Below are 21,002 nucleotides of genomic sequence, written 5' to 3' on the forward strand. Positions count from 1 at the left end.
TATCCAATGTGCGTCGTGTGAGATTATCATGTTCTCTTCTCCAGTTCTCTACACATCGTCATCGATTGTTTCGCAATTGTTGCTTGCACTAGCTTGTTCTTTCTTCACTGTCTAATTATTATATGTTTGTCTGTTTGTTGTATCTGCTCGTAACGGGCAACACATCGTCCGTAATTGGCGAGCAGTCTGTACTCGAGGCCGGTATTCCGTGCGCCACCCTATATTATTTCCCTGCGATCAGCCAAACAAAGCTACAGTTGGCTAAACGAGAGGTTGTGCAGAATCACAGAAATTTCTTCTAAAAGTGTGTAAGAATTCTGTAATGAATAAAAACTCTATACTCCAGGGGGGGAGGCAAGTGCCCCCTCTTGATGCCCTCCATCCTTTAGTCACCTGCATTACTAGTTTTCAGTTTTTCATAAGAACCATATACCAAGCACAAATGAACAGTGAACGAGTAAAAACGAACGGTTCCCAAAAAAGAATGATCAGCAGTGAACTAGTTCCCAACGATGAACGAGTTTGCCCATCTCTAGTATAGACCCTCTATATACTCCTTCCACTTTTCTGCTTTCCCTTCTTTGCTTAGAACTGGGTTTCCATCTGAGCTCTTGAAATTCACGCAAGTGGTTCTCTTTTCTCCTAAGGTTTCCTTAATTTTTCTGTAGGCAGTATCTATTTTACCCCTAGCGATATACGCCTCTACATCCTTCAATTTGTCCTCTAGCCATCCCTGCTTAGCCGTTTTGCACTTCCTGTCGATCTCATTTTTGAGACGTTTGTATTCCATTTTGCCTGTTTCATTTACTGCATTTTTGTATTTTCCCCTTTCATCAATTAAAATCAGTATCTCTTCTGTTAGCCCTCGTCTTTTCACCTACTTGATCCTCTGCTGCCTTCACTATTTCATCTCTCAAATCTACCCATTCGTCTTATACTGTATTTCTTTCCCCCACTCTTGTCAATCGTTCCCTAATGCTCTCCCTGAAACTCTCTACAACCCCTGGTTCTGTCAGTTTATCCAGGTCACATCTCCTTAAATTCCCACTTTTTGCAGTTTCCTTAGTTTTATTCTACAGTTCATAACCAATAGATTGTGATCAGAGTCCACATCTGCCCCTGGAAATGTCTTACAATTTAAAATCTGGTTCCTGAATCTCTGTCTTACCATTATATAATCTATCTGAAACCTGTCAGTATCTCCAGGCTTCTTCGATGCATACAAACTTCTTTCATGATACTTGAACCAAGTGTTAGCTATAATTAAGTTATGCTCTGTGCAAAATTCTACCAGGCGACTTCCTCTTTCATTCCTTTCCCCCATTCCATATTCACCTACTACGTTTCCTTCTCTTCCTTTTCCTACTGACGAATTCCAGTCATGCATGACTATAAAAATTTCCAGCTCCTTCACTCTCTAAATAATTTCTTTTATCTCATCATACATTTCATCAGTCTCTTCGTCATTTGCAGAGCTAGTTGGCGTATAAACTTGTACTACTGTGGTAGGCGGGGGCCTCAATATTGGCCACAATAATGCGTTCACTATTCTGTTTGTAGTAGCCACCCACATTCCTATTTATTATTCATTATTAAACCTAATTCTGCATTACCCCTATTTGATTTTGTATTTATAACCCTGTATTCACCTGACCAAAAGTCTTGTTCCTCCTGCCACCGAACTTCACTGATTCCCACTATATGTATCTTTAACTTATCCATTTCCCTTTTTAAATTTTCTAACCTACCTGCCCGATTAAGGGATCTGACATTCCACGCTCCGTTCTGTAGAACGCCAGTTTTCTTTCTCCTGATAACAACGTCCTCCTGAGTAGTCCCCGCCCGGAGATCCGAATGGGGGAATATTTTACCTCCGGAATATTTTACCCAAGGGGACGCCATCATCATTTAACCATACAGTAAAGCAGCATGACTGGTACCACGTTCCTCTGAATTTGAATCCCCGCCAGACGTCTTGGACGTCGAAGACCCCTAGAGGTCTGCTCCATCGCGCCGTAAGCTGTGGCGGCGCGCGCCTCCTGGCTCGCTCTTAGTGTGAGTGCACCACAGTGGATCACGTGGTTCCAGCGGCCAATAGCGGCGTCCCCGATAAACTACTTAAGTCCCTGCATCTCGCTCAGTCCGCCAGTCTCATCTCGCGTGCGCCTGTAGACACATCGCCTCGCGTTAGACGGCTTACTGATGTTCTTGTTCTGTGTATGAGTGGACGTGTCTATTAGGTTTCCTTGTGACTCCGTTGTTCTATCTTGTTGTTCGTTCTGTCCTTTGTTGGCTGTGTCCGTCCTCTCCCGTTGTGTTGTTGTTTGCCGCCATCTCCGCGAGTCCCGCCGCGCTTTCCGTCATTTCAACCCCGCAACCGTCCCGGTCGCAGTTACAACAGCACGCCCTCGGGAAAAATTACGGCTGTAGTTTGCACTTGCTTTCAGCCGTTGGCAGTATCAGCATAGCAAGGCCGTTTTGGCTAGTGTCACAAGGCCAGATCAGTCAATCATCCAGACTGTTGCCCCTGCAACTACTGAAAAGGCTGGTGCCCCTCTTCAGGAACCACACGTTTGTCTGGCCTCCCAACAGAAACCCCTCCGTAGCGGTTGCACCTACGGTATGGCTATCTGTATCATTGAGGCACTGAGGCACGCAATCCTCCCCACCAAGGGCAAGGTCCATGGTTCATGGGAAAGGGGGGGGGGGAGAGGTGGGAGGACTGTTTTGGTTAGAATAACATTATTTTTCAACGTAACGTTCCCCCAAACGCGACGATCCTACGTCACCTTGCTGTAAGTGCCTGTGCGCCCGCGTAGTCCTCTCAACTGGTCGACGTCGAAACCAACGTCTTGCATCAATAACCTCCCAATTACCCACGTACTGCTTTCCACGAAGTGCCTCTTTCATTGTGCCAAACAGAAGGAAGCTCTGTATTGCCTTCTCTTGGGCAGCGAGAAACCCATCGGGCACAGACGAGTACCCCAAATGGTGGACGAACTTGTCAGCACTAGCAACAGAGATGTGTAATTCAGTAGCGAGATATTTGATTCTGATCCGTCGATCACATTTGAATGAGAGTGTCCGCACGTCCCGACACTGCAGGAGTCACAGCTCGGTGCGGCCAGCCGGCATGCGCGAGTTCGGACTGGTTTGCGTGATGCTGTTGCCCAACTACTCACCGTGCTTTTCATCACTGCTATATCTCCGTAGACATTCTGCAAGCGTCTTTGAATATCTTCGATGCTCTTGTTTTCCACCACTGTTACCGTCTGCGTTTTGAAGGCTACGTATAGCAACGCCACCTGTCTAAACTTCATGAAATTGTAGACACTGAAGCGGGAATATTCCACGATGTCCCTCAACAAATTCTGTACTTTTTCAACTGAAGTTCGTTGAAAAAAGTGTATTGCATTAGTTACTGAACACCCCTCATTCATCCATTTTTATCATATGTGTGGATATACGTGATTTATGATTTATGGTTGTTCCTTTTTTTAGATTTAATTTTTCTACTTAAAACTTTTTGCTTTGATTAGCCTCTTCCTCATTGTCAATTTTCTACCATTTTATTCGGAGCAACCCGTTTCTGCTTATCTTATGAAGTTAACCAGCCAAAACTTCCTGTAGAACAGTTATAATGTCGAGTTTGCAGCATTTTCTTTTAATTTCGTGAATCACTGTCAAACAGCGTCGTTAGAAATCGAACAGACTAACTGAACATGTATTTTCACAGATATAGGTAATCTTTCATTTTCTTGACAGCTGAAAATGGTTCACCCTTTCACACATTTAGCAGAAGTGTTATACACCTAAAAGCACACAAACCGTAGGTGGCCCTCAGGCTGAAAACCGTGTTTTTATAATCGTCAGTATCTGTCAGAATTCTGATGCTTTCCACAGGGGCACTGCGCGGACGATGTAGAAGAAAAATTGTGAAACTGCTCTTTTAATTACGGGTGACTTTGTTAAAGAGCGAGAGGCTACTGGCTCTGTCGTAAGGAAGTGCTTCTATCTGCTTCCTGTTGCCCCTATGTCACGGGTAGCCTTGAAAGTGAACATTCTACTCGTGCTGAATGAAACATTTTACTCAGTATTGCGGTGAGAGTCAGCAATGGTGGAGGGTAGTCCCAGCTTCTTTCCAAAATAATGGGTGTTATTAAGTTTCAAGATATTTTCTAGCGATCTTTCGGTCAAATGATTAAATTTCAGTCCCAGACAGGGTATCTCACTGCCCCATCATCCCTCAGAAACAACCAACTTCCTGACAAACAAAATAATAATAATAATAATAATCCTGTACCTGCTAAGGAGTTCTGACGTGTTCAAACCTTGCATTTGTGCACGTCTACAAGTGAAAGGTAGTAGAAGTACAAGTGCACGCATGACGTAAGGGAGCGCAAATAGAAAATTATTTGTAAGACAAGATCAAAAGAAGACTAAGTAAACATTTTTGTACAAAAGTAAATATTCTTCCACACTTTTTTGCTCATGAAGTCTAGTATTTTAGCGTTACTCGCCATATGCATTTAGTTTTTTTGTCTCACGAAGGCCGGAAAGTTTCCACAAGTGTTGTAAGAAAGGATGTGAGAACGGAGGCAACGCCAAGATGTCGTATTAGGCAATTGTACGCATGACCTGGTACGCTTCTGCATCCTATACGTATTGTTAAGTGTTTGAACTTTGGCCATGGTAGCTTCTTTCTATACAAGGTTAAATACGCGTCTTCTCTGTGATACGTATGCGCAAGCAACGACACGTGCTCACGAGGGTACAATGGTATCCCACCACCATCACTTTTGAAATAAAGGAGCACAGGACAGTTGTAATCGAACAACTGGAATTCACATCAGTTACATATGCAAGGCGTATCAAAAATAATCACCGAGTTAAAAAAAATTATAACTATTATGTTATTTGAGGTATGTGCGTGAACAACACACTGTTGGTAGGAGCAAACTCTCGAGTTTTACGTGGTTCCCGATAGGTAGCAGCAGTGTGCGCCCACTTCAGTTCTAATAAAAATGGTGTCACGACAACAGAAAGGGTTTTGTGTTCTACATTTTGCGCAGTGCGAGTCAGCAATAACTTAACGTAAGACAATACGTTAATTAAACGGCCTACCGGTTTTGTTTACTTACTAAACTATTTCATCTGAGCAGATTTAATAGTGTTGGGGGCTGGAATGAGAGGATTAGAAGAAGCACACGCTCGGAACTAGGAATAAGAGAAGAGAAAGTCTAATAAAGTTCTGCAATAAATTTCAGCTAGTAATAGCGAATACTATGTTCAAGAGTCACAAGAGCAGTATACTTGAAAAAGGCCGGGAGCTACAGGAAGATATCAATTAAATTACATCATAGTCAGGCAGAGATTCTGAAATCGGATACTGGATTGTAAGGCATATCCAGAACTAGATATGGACTCCTATCGCATTTTAGCAGTGATGAACAGTTGGCTGAAGTTTAAGAGACTAGTCAGGAAGAATAAGTGTGCAAAGAAGTGGGCTATTGGAGTATTAAGGAATGAGGAATTATGTTCGAAGTTCCCTGAGGCTATAGATACTGCGATAAGAAAAAGCTCAGTAGGCAGTTTAGTTGAAGAGGAATGGACATCTTCAAAAGGGCAATCACAGAACTTGGAAAGAAAAATATAGGTATACAGAAGGCAACAGCGAAAAAACCACGGATAATAGAAGAAATATTTCAATTGATCGATGAATGAAGGAAGTACAAAAATGTTCAGGGAAATTCAGGAATACATAAATAAAAGTCGCTGAGGAATGAAGTGCAGGGAATTTAAGGTGAAATGGTGCCTGAAAAATGTGGCGAAATAGGAAAAGAAATGCTTGTCAGAACGACTGACTCAGCATATAGAAAAGTCATAACAACCTTCGGTGAAATTAAAAGCAAGGATGGCAACATTAAGAGTGAAATGGGAATTCCACTGTTAAAAACAGCGGAAGGAGCAGACTTGCGGAAAGAGTACACTGAAGGGCTCCATGAGGGGGAAGACTTGTCTGATGTAATAGAAGAAGAGACAGGAGTCAATAGAGATGAGGTAGGGTATTGAGAACTAGAATCATATTTTGAAAGAGCTTTCGAAGACTTGATATCAGATAAGGCAGAAGCGATAAATAACATTCCATTGGAGTTTCTAAAATCAACGGGGAAATCGCAACAAAAAGACTATTTACGTTGGTGAGTAGAATGTATGAATCTGGCGATATACCATCTGACTTTCGGAAAAATATCATCCAAAAGGTTGCGAAGATTGCAAGAGCTGACAAGTGCGAGATCTATCGCACAATCAGCTTACATAGAAGTTGCTGACAAGTATAATATACAGACGAATCGTAAAGAAAATTTAAAATGTTTTAGATGACCATCATTTTGGTTTTAGGAAAGATAAAGGCACAAAGAAGCATTTCTGTCGTGGCGGCTGATAATGAAAGCAAGACTAAATGAAAACCAAGACACGTTCGTAGGATTTGTCAACCTGGAAAAAGCGTTCGACAATGTCAAATAGAGCAATATGTTGAAAATTCTAAGGAAAATAGGGGTAAACTATAGGGAGAGATGGGTAATACACTACATCTACGAGAACCGAGAGGGAGTAAGTATGGAAGACTAAGAACGAAGAACTCAGATTAAAAAGGGTGTAAGACAGAGATTTAGACTTCAGCCCCTTCTGTTCAATCTCTTCGTCGAAGAAGCAACGATGGAAATTTAACAAAAAGAATTGAAGTCTGAAATCAAAATTCAAGGCGGAAGGATTTATGATGACTTTTCTATCCTCACAGTCAGTGAAAGTGAAGAATAATTACAAGATCTGCTGAACGCAATGAACAGTCCAATGACTACAGGATATGAATTGAGAGGAAATCGAAACAAGAGGAAAGTAATAAGAATTGGCAGAAATAAGATTTGCGAGAAACTTAACAGCAGGATTGCTGGTCACGAAGTAGATGAAACTAAGGAATTCTTCCATCTTTTTTTTTTTGGTCATCAGTCTACTGACTGGTTTGATGCGGCCCGCCACGAATTCCTTTCCTGTGCTAACCTCTCCATCTCAGAGTAGCACTTGCAACCTACGTCCTCAATTATTTGCTTGACGTATTCCAATCTCTGTCTTCCTCTACAGCTTTTGCCCTCTACAGCTCCCTCTAGTACCATAGAAGTCATTCCCTCATGTCTAAGCAGATGTCCTATCATCCTGTCCCTTCTCCTTATCAGTGTTTTCCACATATTCCTTTCCTCTCAGATTCTGCGTAGAACCTCCTCATTCCTTACCTTATTAGTCCACCTAATTTTCAACATACGTCTATAGCACCACATCTCAAATGCTTCGATTCTCTTCTGTTCCGGTTTTCCCACAGTCCATGTTCCACTACCATACAATGCTGTACTCCAGACGTACATCCTCAGAAATTTCTTCCTCAAATTAAGGTCGGTATTTGACATTAGTAGACTTCTCTTGGCCTGAAATGCCTTTTTTGCCGTAGCGAGTCTGCTTTTGATGTCCTCCTTGCTCCGTCCGTCATTGGTTATTTTACTGCCTAGGCAGCAGAATTCCTTAACTTCATTGACTTTGTGACCACCAATCCTGATGTGAAGTTTCTCGCTGTTCTCATTTCTACCACTTCTCATTAGCTTCGTCTTTCTCCAGTTTACTCTCAAACCATACTGTGTACTCATTAGACTGTTCGTTCCGTTCAGCAGATCATTTAATTCTTCTTCACTTTCACTCAGGATAGCAATGTCATCAGAGAATCGTTTTCACCTTGTATTTTAATTCCACTCCTGAACATTTCTTTTATTTCCATCATTGCTTCCTCGATGTACAGATTGAAGAGTAGGGGCGAAAGGCTACAGCCTTGTCTTACACCCTTCTTAATACGAGCACTTCGTTCTTGATCGTCCACTCTTATTATTCCCTCTTGGTTGTTGTACATATTGTATATGACCCGTCTCTCCCTATAGCTTACCCCTACTTTTTTCAGAATCTCGAACAGCTTGCACCATTTTATATTGTCGAACGCGTTATCCAGGTCGACAAATCCTATGAAAGTGTCTTGATTTTCCTTTAGCCTTGCTTCCATTATTAGCCGTAACGTCAGAATTGCCTCTCTTGTCCCTTTACTTTTCCTAAAGCCAAACTGATCGTCACCTAGCGCATTCTCAATTTTCTTTTCCATTCTTCTGTATATTACTCTTGTAAGCAGCTTCGATGCATGAGCTGTTAAGATGATTGTGCGTTAATTCTCGCACTTGTCAGCTCTTGCCGTCTTCGGAATTGTGTGGATGATGCTTTTCCGAAAGTCAGATGGTATGTCGCCAGACTCATATATTCTACACACCAACGTGAATAGTCGTTTTGTTGCCACTTCCCCCAATGATTTTAGAAATTCTGATGGAATGTTATCTATCCCTTCTGCCTTATTTGACCGTAAGTCCTCCAAAGCTCTTTTAAATTCCGATTCTAATACTGGATCCCTTATCTCTTCTAAATCGACTCCTGTTTCTTCTTCTATCACATCAGACAAATCTTCACCCTCATGGAGGCTTTCAATGTATTCTTTCCACCTATCTGCTCTCTCCTCTGCATTTAACTGTGGACTTCCCGTTGCACTCTTAATGTTACCACCGTTGCTTTTAATGTCACCAAAGGTTGTTTTGACTTTCCTTGATGTCCTCAATCATATCTTTCTCGATGTCTTCACATTTTTCCTGCAGCCATTTCGTCTTAGCTTCTCTGCACTTCCTATTTATTTAAGCGACTTGTATTTCTGTATTCCTGATTTTCCCGGAACATGTTTGTACTTCCTCCTTTCATCTATCAACTGAAGTATTTCTTCTGTTACCCATGGTTTCTTCGCAGCTACCTTCTTTGTACCTATGTTTTCCTTCCCAACTTCTGTGATGGTCCTTTCTAGAGATGTCCATTCCTCTTCAACTGTACTGCCTACTGCGCTATTCCTTATTGCTGTATCTATAGCGTTAGAGAACTTCAAACGTATCTCGTCATTCCTTAGTACTTCCGTATCCCACTTCTTTGCGTATTGATTCTTCCTGACTAATGTCTTGAACTTCAGCCAACTCTTCATCACTACTATATTGTGATCTGAGTCTATATCTGCTCCTGGGTACGCCTTACAATCTAGTATCTGATTTCGGAATCTCTGTCTGACCATGATGAAATCTAATTGAAATCTTCGCGTATCTCCCGGCATTTTCCAAGTATACCTCCTCCTCTTGTGATTCTTGAACAGGGTATTCGCTATTACTAGCTGAAACTTGTTGCAGAACTCAATTAGTCTTTCTCCTCTTTCATTCGTTGACCCAAGCCCATATTCTCCTGTAACCTTTTCTTCTACTCCTTCCCCTACAACTGCATTCCAGTCGCCCATGACTGTTAGATTTTCATCCCCCTTTACATACTGCATTACCCTTTCAATATCTTCATATATTTTCTCTATCTGTTCATCTTCAGCTTGCGACGTCTGAATGTATATCCGAACTATTGCTGTCGGTGTTGGTCTGCTGGCGATTCTGATTAGAACAACCAGGTCACTGAACTGTTCACAGTAACACACTCTCTGCCCTACCTTCCTATTCATAACGAATCCTACACCTGTTATACCATTTTCTGCTGCTGTTGATATTACCCGATACTCATCTGAACAGAAATCCTTGTCTTCCTTCCACTTCACTTCACTGACTCCTACTATATCTAGATTGAGCCTTTGCATTTCCCTTTTCAGATTTTCTAGTTTCCCTGCCACGTTCAAGCATCTGACAATGGTTTCCATTGCCTTCTGCATCCTCATGTCGTTTATCATTGCTGGTTCTTCCGCCTTTAGGGGCAATTTCCCACCCCTAGGACAAGAGAGTGCCCTGAACCTCTATCCGCTCCTCCGCCCTCTTTGACAAGGCCGTTGGCAGGATGAGGCTGACTTCTTATGCCGGAAGTCTTCGGCCGCCAATGCTGATTATTTATCAAAATTTAGACAGTGGCGGGGATCAAACTCGGGACCGAAGTCGTTTTGATTATAAATCAAAGACGCTATCCCTAGACCACGGGTACATTCTTCCACCTAGGCAGCAAAATAACCCATGACGGACGGAGCAAGGAGAACATCAAAACTAGATTGGCACTTGCAAAAAGGGCATTTCTGCTCAAGAAAAGCCTACAAGCATCAGACATTGGCCTTAATTTGGGGACGAAATTTCTGAGAAAATACGTTAGGAGAACAGCATCGTATGGTAGTGAAACATGGGCTGTTGGAAAACCGAAACAGAAGACAATCGAAGCATCTGAGTTGCGGGTCTGCAGACGACTGTTGAAAATTAGGTGGACTGGTAAGGTAGGAAATGGTTCTACGCAGAATCGGAGAGGAAAGGTATATGTGGAAAACACTGACAAGAAGAAGGGACATGATGATTGAACACCTGTTAAGATATCAGGGAATAACTTCCGTGGGTCAAGTGGGAGATGTTGAGGGGAAAAGTTGTGGAAGAAGACAGAGACTGGACTACATCCAGCAAATAACTGAGGACGTAGATTGCAAGTGCTCCTCCTCGACTTCATCTAAATCTACATCAAAACTCCGCAAATCACATGTAAGTGCCTTGCAGAGAGTTCATAGAACCACCTTCACAATAATTCACAATTATTCCAAACTCTAACAGCGGACGGGAAAACCGAACTGCTATATTTTTCCATGCGAGCTCTGATGTACTTTCTTCTTCTTTGTACAGGCCAACTAAGAACCACGAGATTCAGCTATTTCGTTTGGAGTGGACTTTGACGTTTGCCGAGTAGTTACGCATCCTCTGGCTGTGTCGTTCCTTCCTCTCCTGTGTCCAGGGGGCACCAGTCTTCTTTCTTGGTAGTCTGTCCTGGAACGTCGTTGTCTAAGCTTCTTCCTGAGTACTGTTCGATTCTTCAAGTTTCCCCTGTTATTCCTAGTTCCTGAAGATCTTTCTCCACTTCCATCAACCATGGTGACTTCCTCTTTTTCCAGTAACAGACAAGCTGGTTGGTCACTCTGTCACGGTGCATCCTATAAACGTGTCGATAATATGCTAGACATCTTTTCCTAGCCACATCTTCAATTCTTCCACAGTACTTGTAGAGCACTCGCTCTGGTCGCCTTTTATAATTGTCGCCTTTCTTGACTGCCCCAGTATCTTCCTCTCCTGGATTTTGGGCTTTTAGTAAGCCCCTTTCTACTGAGTATTAAACATTCTGAAGCATACAAGTCTTCAGGACGGATGACTGTCTGGTAGTGCTTCAGCTTAGTGTTACGGGAGAGAGATTTTTTATTATAAGCTGGTATGCCGGATCTAGCTTGTTGGCTCGAGTTAATAGTGCTTTTCCTTCAGATAAATTAGGTTCCAGCCATTCTCCCAAGTACTTAAACCCGTTGGTTTTCATGATCTCTCCGTGGTCTAGATGCGATGTACCAGGAGATTCACCTATGTGGGTGATGTACTACGTTTTTTCAAGTGATACGTGACGCCCAAACTTTGCCGCTTGTTGTCTGAGAACGTTGAGTTGTTTCACTGAAGTTTCTATTGAATCTTATAGAAGCGGTAGGTCATCGGCAAATGGCAGGCAATCAACATTGAGCCCATTGCACTTGCGTCCCAGAGAGATACCATTCGGAATCCCCTCTCGAGCTAACTCCTTCCGCCACTCTCTTATTACCTTTTCGAGGGCACAGTTAAAGAGGATAGGGGCAGACTATCTCCCTGTCTTACTCCCGATTTTATTTCAAAACTTTCTGAGAGGGTTCCTCTGAACTTAACTTGTGACTTGGTGTTGTTAAAAGTCTGTCGGGTGAAGCTGGTGGTCTTCTCATCTAGCCCTAGTTCTTGCAGAATATTCATTAGAGAAGGTCTATCAACTGAGTCATACGCCTTCTTGAAGTCAACGAAGATGACGACATACTCCTCACCAGACATGTCGTAGCACTGACTTCAGGTTCAGTATCTGTTCAGTACAAGAGCGTCCTCTTCTAAATCCTGCCTGGTATTCCCCTAGCTGTGCGTCCAGTTGAGATTCGGCGCTGTTTACTATGGCCTTGGAGAAAATCTTGTATGTTACAGGTATCAATGAGATTCCTCGATAATTATTGATGTCAGGGATGACTCAAGGCAGAGGTCCCGTCACTAGGTAATGTTTCAGTCTCCCAAATGTTTCTTAGGATTTCCGTCAACTTGCTTACAGTCTTGTCCCCCGCCTGCTTCGATAGTTCGGCCACTATTGACTCTTCTCCTGATGCTTTGTTGCTTTTCAAGGACTGGATGACTTCTATTACTTCTTCTTTCGTCCGTGGTTGCGATTTGGATGCTTGGTGCTGTCCTTGTAATCAAACAATGTGTCAGGTGAGTCACAGTTCAGGACATTCTCGAAGTACATAGCCAGAAGATAGCAGTTGTCTGTATCGTTGTAGGCTAGCTTCCCATCTGGTCCTCTGAAGTGGACTGTAGTGGCTCAGGTTCCCTTCAAACTTATGTAGAAATTCCTGGTGTTACTTTCCTTGAAGTCGTCATCCAGTTGTGTCAATTGGTCTTTTGTGAACTGCCGTTTTACTTGTCTGATGGTTTTGTCAGTTAACTTTCGTTGTTATGTGAACTTGTCTCTGTTCTCTTGTGTCTTTTGCTAGGTCCGCTTCAGCCACGCCATCTGTCTCAGCATCACTGCTTCCTCACAAATAATTGTCCACCCGGAATGTTTCTTTTGCTTCAGTAATGGTGCAGTCTCTGTGGCAATTTTCACTATGTTCTTCCTCAATTCATCGCAATCTCTACTTTCCAGTGATTCCAATTTCTCTGCGAACTCGTTTGCCAGTTGAAAGTTTTTCTATATAAAACTTAGTAAGCTTGAGTTACTTGGTTCTCTTAGCGTTCCTAGGCAGAAATCTCAGCTTAATTTTGGAGAGGTAGTAGTCAGAGTCCAAATTTGCTCTTCTCAACACTTCTACATTGTGGATCTCTCTATGTGATTTCCATGAGATGGCAATATGATCAATCTGAAATTCTCCCAAGAGGCTGTTGGGTGATGTCGATGTCATCTGCTTCCTTGGCTGTCTCTTGAAGGCCATTGACTTCATGACTAAGTTGAAAGCTATGCAGAGTGGCACAAGACGCTCTCCATTTCTGTTGGTCCGTTTGTGAGATGGGTATTCGCCTATGATGTCTCTAAATTTGCGCTCTTCCTCCAACTGCGCTTTGAAATCGCCAACTAGGATGACTGGAATCTTGCTGACAATGTCCTCTAGTTATTCCCAAAACTTGTCAGTACCTTCTGGGTTACACTTATTGTCCTCATCGATGGGAGCGTCAACATTTAGTACAGTGTAGATCTTGTCTGTGCCCCGGAACGTTGGTAGAGACACTCGATTACTGGGGAAGCTGAAGTCAGTTACTGAATCGATCATCTTATGGCTTAAGATGAATCCGGTCCCCAGGCGTGGAACATTCTTCATTTTCTTACGTCCTACCTTTCCTTTAAAAATACGATAGCCCTCTGAAAGAAAGGCATGTTCATCTGTAGAGCGCCAAACGCGGAGGTGGATTTGAAACCACCTGCGGTAGCAACTTCTGTGTGTTTGTCTCAATGATTTCCTTTATTTTATTATCATGATCGTTTCTCCTTATGTAGGTCGGTATCAACTAAATATTTTCGCATTCGTAGGAGAAAGTTGGTGATAGAAATTTCGTGAGAACATTTCACCACAACGACAAACGCCTTTGTTTTAATTATGTTCACCCTAAATCTTGTATCACGTGTGTGACACACTCTGCCATATTCCTCGATAATTCAAAGCGTGCTGCTCCTCTTTGAAAGTTCTCGGTATACTCCTTTAAACCTATCTGATAAGAATCCCCATCGCGCAGTATTACTCCAGAAAAAGGACGGAAAAACTTAGCGTCGGCAGTCACTCTGGTAGATCTGTTACATTATCTAAGTGCTCTGCCAATAAATCGCAGTCTTTGGTTTGCCTTCCCCACAACGTTTTCTGTGTGTTCCTTGCAATTTAAGTTGTTCGTAGTTGTAGCTCTTAGGCGTTTAGTTGAATTCAAGGCCTTTATATTTGGCTGATTTATCGTGTACCGATTTTAGCGCATTTCTTTTAGCACTCACATGGATTTACAATTTTCGCAACGTACAGATATCTTTTCTAAATTGTTTTGAAATTTGTTTTGGTTACTTTACTAGACGATAAATGATCATATCATCTGGAAGGAACCTAATACGGCTGCTCAGATAGTCTCCTAAATCGTTTGTAGTGATAAGAAGCAGCAGAGGACCTGTAACACTACCCTAAGGAACGCCAGAAATCACTTCTGTTTTACTCAACGACTTTCCGTCAGTTATTACGAACTGTGACAGGAAATCACGAATTACTTCACATAACAGTGCACATAAGCACGGAATTTCACTACAAGCCGTTTGTGTGGTGCAGTGACAATAGCCTTCTGGAAATCTAGAAATGAGGAGTGAACTTGAAACCCCTTGTCATTAGCACTCAACACTTCGTGTGAGTAAAGAGCAAGTTGTCTTTCATGAGAACGATGTGTTGACTGTGTGTCAGTAGACCGTTCTCTTCGAGGTAATTTCGTACATGTTCCAAAATCGTGCAGCATATCGACGTTAATGTTATGGGCCTGTAATTTAGTAGACTACTCTAACTACCTTTCTTGAATATTGCTGTGACGAGTGCAATTTTCCAATCTTTGGTTACGGATATTTCGTCGAGCGAGCGGTTGTATATGATTGTTACATACGGAGCTATTGAACTAGCATACTCCTAACGGAACCTAATTGATATACAGTTTGTGCCAAAAGATCTGCTTTTATTAAGCGATTTAAGTTGCTTCATTACTGTGAGGATATCTACTTGTTAGCTACTCATGCTTGCAGCTGTTTTTGATTCGAGTTCTGGAATATTTACTTTGTCTTGTTTGGTGAAGGAACTTCGGAAGGCTGTGTTTAGTAACTCTGCTTTAGCAGTGTTATCGATAGTATATCCATTGCTGTCGCGCAGGGGAGGCATTGATTGTGTCTTATCGCTAGCATAATTTACATACGATCAGAATCTCTTTGGATTTTCTGCGAGTTTTCGAGACAAAGTTTCGTTGTGGCAACACTGGAGATTAGCACAGGAGAGGAATTTGTGGCGCGGCTCACCAGACCAGTCAGAAGGCTGATGACTCCACAAATAAGAAAAAAATGGACAACAAAGCGTCGTTTGAAGTCGGAAAGGAATGTAATTACTCAGAATTTTTCAGGCAGATCATTCCGCAGTTGGGTTCGTGATAGCTGTATTACGTAACGGCAATGCAGTTCTGTTCAGATGGATTGCCAGAGTTGAAGGCAAATTACTGAGATGTCAGTGACTGAGCGGGCGATATAGAAAACAAAGTGCACATAAACACTGCAATTATTTTATTTGATTTTTAGATTTTATACGGCACAATCATAAGAGCAATTCACAATGCCGTTAGCTTTTCCATGCAGCGAAGAGTGCTCTGCAGATTGTCAATTGGCAGAAAGGGGAGACAATGTCACTATGAAATCTATAAAATGTTCTAAGTAACTATTTACGTAATGATTGAAAAGTGTAAAAATATACCTAAAGGAATATGCCGCAAACAGTTTCCAATGCATTGTTAACAGTACTAAAGTTAACAGTAGGTAGAGATCAGGGGTAATAGACGGAGTAGAGTCTTCTCTACGTCTATTCACACACGTTCAAAAAATGGTTCAAATGGCTCTGAGCACTATGGGACTTAACTTCTGAGGTCATCAGTCCCCTAGAACTTAGAACTACTTAAACCTAACTAACCTAAGGACATCACACACATCCATGCCCGAGGCAGGATTCGAATTTGCGACCGTAGCGGTCGCGCGGTTCCAGACTGTAGCGCCTACAACCACTCGGCCACACCGGCCGGCCATTCACACACGTCTATATTCGTGAAGGGAACAGCTATTTCGTCTCATTTTATTGTTGTCTTCATCAGTATAATATGATAAGGTTGTAAGCAATTTTTAAACACTGTAAAAAGTTTAAAACAGTTTTAAATCTCAGTATTTGTGAAGAGAAGTAGGGAGAATGGTGAGATGGCGGGGATCTCCCAGAGCATCATCATTATGCGGTTATGTAAAACAAGGAAATTACTGGACGAGAAAAATAGTTAAGTGCAATAAATCAGTCTAGAAAATGAGTAAAAACAGTTTTATTATGTTTGTTAGCAGACATGAACTTGAAGTGTATTTGAGTTAATGCACAATAAAATGGCACACATACCTCGCACTACTTATACCATTTATCATTTACAGTCAGTCGGATGAATGACCTTCAGTTCTGGAGGCAGGGTTATGTATTGGGAAATAATGAGAGTTAAGATCCAAAATGTGACTATGGATGTAGGGGTAAATCGTATGCGTAATAATTTGGAGACCACAGTCTAGTCTGAATCACTTTAGACAATCGTGCTATTATCGAGCATAGAAAACAAATTACTTGACAAAAATGTCGGGTACACGTTTATGAACTCTGCGTAACGGTCGTTCGCCGTCCTCATAATCTACGGCTGACCATTACACATACAGTTAAGACTTCATTACGAGCAAGGAGCCACATACATTGTCAGACGAAGGAAAAGCTAGTCAATTTAACTACAAACAGCTTTGTGTATTCAAATGCAAACTAATTTTGGAGTTGCTACTGTAGGAGAAATAATTGATCCTTGACGATTTATGCCACCTTTGTTATATATGAAAATGTAATCAGTAGTGTTATTTTCCTGAAAACTAAGATTTCAGTATCTTCCCTTTATAAGCAAGTTACCAGATGTATTTCTTAGAGAGAGGTCGCAGAAATGGTAACATACTTCCTGCTATTACAGCAACCTCATTGCGTACCCCACATTGTAAACTGATGTAAAAGTAGATTTAGATGTCACTTTGTGTCCTTAACCATTTTCTGACTTATTAATAAAAAAACCGCTGTAGTTGCTGTTGACAAGATTACTGCGTCCAGTACCGACTTTGGCGTTTATGGTGGTTATTTTGAAATGGTTGTTATAAATGTCATATGTATGATAGACATGTTATGTTACGATATGTTGACCGGGGACCTAGAAACGAGGGAGAGGCTCCATCCCCGCCGCAGCGACAGTGGTCCACAACCCCACGACGACTACCGCAGTCCACTTCACCTCTCCGCCACCCCACACGGAACCCAGGGTTATTGTGCGGTTTGGCCCCCGGTGCAACCCCCCCCCCCCCACCCCTCCCCAGAGGGAATGTCTCACACCAGACGAGTGTAACCCCTATGTTTGCGTGGTAGAGTAATGGTGGTGTACGCGTACGTGGAGAACTTGTTTGCGCAGCAATCGCCGTCATAGAGTAACTGAGGCGGAATAAGAGGAACCAGCCCGCATTCGCCGAGGCAGGTGGAAAACCGGCTAAAAACCATCCTCAAACTGGCCGGCTCACCAGACCTTGACACAAGTCGGCCGGACGGATTCGTGCCGGGGACCAGGCGCTTCTTCCAGCTCCGGAAAGCTGTGCGTTAGACCGGATATGTATAACAAAAGTACAGGTACAATGTATAGCTTACAGTATACTGTAGAGAAGCAAAGTGCAAATGGTAAAAAGTACATGACAGGTTGATTTAAAATGCTACGTGCCCAATGATATCGTGAGAAATAATCGCTTGTCAGGGTTACGTAAGTTGTGTAATTCATTGCAACATAAATATTCTTTGAGTTTAAGAAGATTTACATCTTGACATAATGGTAAATTCCAAAATGATGTTTTACGAATAAGAAGTTAAAACAGTTGTTTTAGATTTAATGAAAGTATGAAACAGCTGCACTTGATGGAGCATCCAAGTAAAGTGTAGAATTATGTCCTCTAGCGTGAAAAGGCTGAACGACAGGGAACTGCGGGGGTCGTTAGTGTAGCTTGGAAGCTTCGTGGACTGCTTAAGAAGCATGTTTATAAATATTTAGTTACAGCTACTAACTTTCGGAGTAACTTTAAAGGGATTATCAACAACAAAACGGCAGATGTCCGATATACTCATACTATTGAGTATGCATTTTCGTTTAGTGTCGTTTCTTCGATTTTTTTCAGACGGTTGTACTTTTGTAATTCTTCGCACATGTCCATTGAGTATCCCTTCTTCATTCTGTGAAGAGTTACGAGATTGTTTTCGATACCGTGTACCATGTGACTCTTCTGCATAGTGTGAATTTCGAAAGTGGATTTATTTCCTGTTTTTTCCTCCTATTTAATTCTGCGTGTTCCTTGAGTCGTATTTTAAAATTCTCTCTCGTTAGTCCAATGTAATTCTTGCATTACGTTGATGTCGTGTAGTAGGAGGTGTAAATGTGAACTATTTTACGATTTTATTAAATCTAAAATGTTACATTTACTCTTTTGTAATTTGGAAGTTACGAATACGCCAAGGCATAAATTCTTTTTAACCCTAAGAATGATTTTGAAATATGCTTGCTTCTAACGATTTCATCGGGCATGTAAAATTTTAAATAAATCTAACTAGTACTTTTATCATTTGGATGTTGCTTCTGTACAGCACAATGTAAGTTATATACTGTGCCAGTACTTTAATTACACACATGCCTTATTTTTCATCCTCTATTATGTACACTTTTTAAACAGGATCAACATTAAAAAACCGGCCGATTGCAGGTACAGATTCCTCGCTGTGAATGTAGGAAAAATGTTCCATGAACTGCGATCCAGAAATGCATCATTGCCACAATAGATGGCGCTGACGAGTGAAAGTTCCTCTGACCACGTGCTGTGTGCTCCTTGTTTGTTCCAATCTGTGTGATTAACACAGCGTACTATAAGCAGCAGAATGGTCCTGTGTTCATGTCGAGAAAAAGCCGAGATGGTGTTTGTGTATGGCCAAGCAGGTGGAAACCGTCGAGAGACAGCATGGCTGTACCTAAACAAGTACCCTCACAGACAGCAACCACATCACGCAACATTTCAAGACCCTTTTGGGTGCTTGTGTGATCGTGAATCCTTCTAGACAGACAAACGTGCAGGGAGGCGGCGGACTGTGTGCGCATCAGATTTGGACAGCCGGATCCTATAGGACGCTGAGACGAACACTGGAACAAGCTGCAGGCAAGTGGCCCACCAACATGGTGTGAGCCAAAGTACGATTTTATGTACCCCTATCACCTCCAACGAGGATTATCAGCAGCGGTTTCACTCTACTAGCTTGATTTTGTCGATGATTTTTACACCAAACCGTCAAAATTGTGGGATTTCAGTCGTCAGTCGCCTTTACCGACAAAGCATTCTTTACCAGAACAGGTTCAAATGGCTCTGAGCACTATGGGACTCAACTGCTGTGGTCATAAGTCCCCTAGAACTTAGAACTACTTAAACCTAACTAACCTAAGGACATCACTCACATCCATGCCCGAGGCAGGATTCGAACTTGCGACCGTAGCGGTTGTGCGGTTCCAGACTGTAGCGCCTTTAACCGCTCGGCCACTCCGGCCGGCACCAGAACAGGCATCATCAGTCTGCATAATCGTCATCTGTAGGGAGGCGTCTAAACAGCATCAGTTCAGCATCAGTGTGTGGGGAGGGATTCATAGCGACCATATACTTGGATCGGTTGTCATTCCACAGTTTCTCGTCAGAGGAACGTACCTGGACTTCCTGCGGAATACTATGCCCGAGCTGTTTGAGGATGTCCCTTTGGCTATACGACAGGTTACGTGGTTTCTGAATGACGGAGCGCCACCCCACTTCCGCATTACATTGCGCCGACACCTAAACAACTTCCTCCTCGGTCGTTGCATAGGACGTGGAGGCCTTGTAGATCACTGGACTTAAACCCCTTGGATTCTTTACCTTTGGGGGCACCTGAAAAGCGTTGCGTATACTGAACCAGTTACTGGTATGTGGACCCTGCAACACTTGGTACACAACACCTATGACGCTATTCGGACAGAAAGCGAAAGAATGCGGCAATCCATGGTGCGACGTGTGAATGCATGCGTTGCGTCCCTTGGAGGCCACAACGAACATCTGTTGTGACGTGGACGCGCTACAGCTCTATACTGTGTCCCGGAATGATTTGTTATCGATGCACGCACACCGTCCATTTCCGGGTACATGTTGATAGGACCAATCTTTCTCCGTTTGCAGTCAGGAAACCGTCCCTGCAGTTTGTCGGTTTTATTAATTATCATTCTGAATATCTGAAATATTTATAGCAGTTATCAGAAACACCTGAAACGGACAAATACGAAGGCGGAACCAGTAGCTGACTCAAGAAAATCCTTAAGAGTAAATGGAGCGATTTTTTATAAAGGGGGGTGGGATCTCAAACGGGCTGACTTGGAGCAGGAGAGGCACCACAGGACATTTTATTTTCTACTGTCTATACTTTTCCAAATAAATTCATAAAACTTTGTCAGCATGACCAGGAAGGATTCAAGATTCAAACTCATAGCAGTGGAAGTGCAAAATCATAACAAAATAATTTTTTTTACATGTGAAATCTCATCATTTTTTCGCTTACTATTGGCTGCATATGTTGCTATAGGTACACTTTTCTTCATAAGTAAGAGAGACTCTTCGATAAATTTTGCACAGCATACAAACCATACTTGCAGGTGTCTGAAACTATAGAATCTTTTTAATTTATAAAAAAATGAATGAGCTGTTACGTTTTAAACTTCATGTTTAGTAAAAAATCAAATTTTGTAGTTAATTATCTCAATTTTTACCACAGTTTTTAATAGATTTGGAAAAGTCTAGAGTTTCATACACCTGTAAATATGTTTTGTATGCTGTGCAAAATTCATCAAAGAATCTCTTACTTGTGAAGAAAACTGTGCCTATGGCAACAAATGCAGCCAACAGTAAGTGAAAAAATGATGAAATTTCATTTCTAAAAAAAAAAATTATTTTGTTATGTTTTT

At 42.1% G+C, this 21,002-nt stretch overlaps 1 protein-coding gene across 2 annotated transcripts in view; it reads left to right on the top strand.

The window, feature by feature from the left end:
- The window catches only part of LOC124595856 (fatty acyl-CoA reductase 1-like), a 236,167-nt gene that overhangs the window by 21,104 nt on the left and 194,061 nt on the right, over positions 1-21,002 (top strand). The window lies entirely within an intron of this gene.

The sequence above is a fragment of the Schistocerca americana genome, chromosome 2 (genome assembly GCF_021461395.2).
Source record: "Schistocerca americana isolate TAMUIC-IGC-003095 chromosome 2, iqSchAmer2.1, whole genome shotgun sequence".
Lineage (NCBI taxonomy): Eukaryota > Metazoa > Arthropoda > Insecta > Orthoptera > Acrididae > Schistocerca > Schistocerca americana.